This window comes from Theobroma umbraticum, unplaced genomic scaffold (assembly GCF_002168275.2).
Source record: "Theobroma umbraticum cultivar Fairchild unplaced genomic scaffold, ASM216827v3 scaffold_12.1, whole genome shotgun sequence".
In the NCBI taxonomy this organism is placed as follows: Eukaryota; Viridiplantae; Streptophyta; class Magnoliopsida; order Malvales; family Malvaceae; genus Theobroma; species Theobroma umbraticum.
In genome coordinates, this window is record NW_018397269.1 from 2,642,719 (window position 1) to 2,643,174 (window position 456).

Consider the following 456-nt stretch of genomic DNA (forward strand, 5'->3'; position numbering starts at 1 on the left):
TGGATTTTCTATTTCCTCTTCATATGTAGGTTCTCCATATTCTCAATGTTCTTCATTACTAGCATATGGTTCAACTCTATCTCTACTTCTTGATGATTGTCCAACATGATGTTTCCCATGTAAACTTCAAATTGTGTAAGCACCACTAAAACCTTTTTTAAGGATGTGCTCTTTCACTTTATCGACATCTAAACACTTGTTGTTACTACATCAAAAGTAAGGGCATATAATCTTATTCTCCCACATAAATGTAAAGTTAGAACATGCAAAGTTAATGAATTCTTTAACTTCATTTATAAATTCATCTCTAATGAATCCATCAAAAGTTAAATGACGGTACATCCAAGATCAATCTCTTGACATTTTGTAATCTTAAGTGTCATAGAATATAACAAATAAGAGTAATTACCATTCTTGTTTACCGTAGAAATTGTTAACAACTACATTCCATTATGA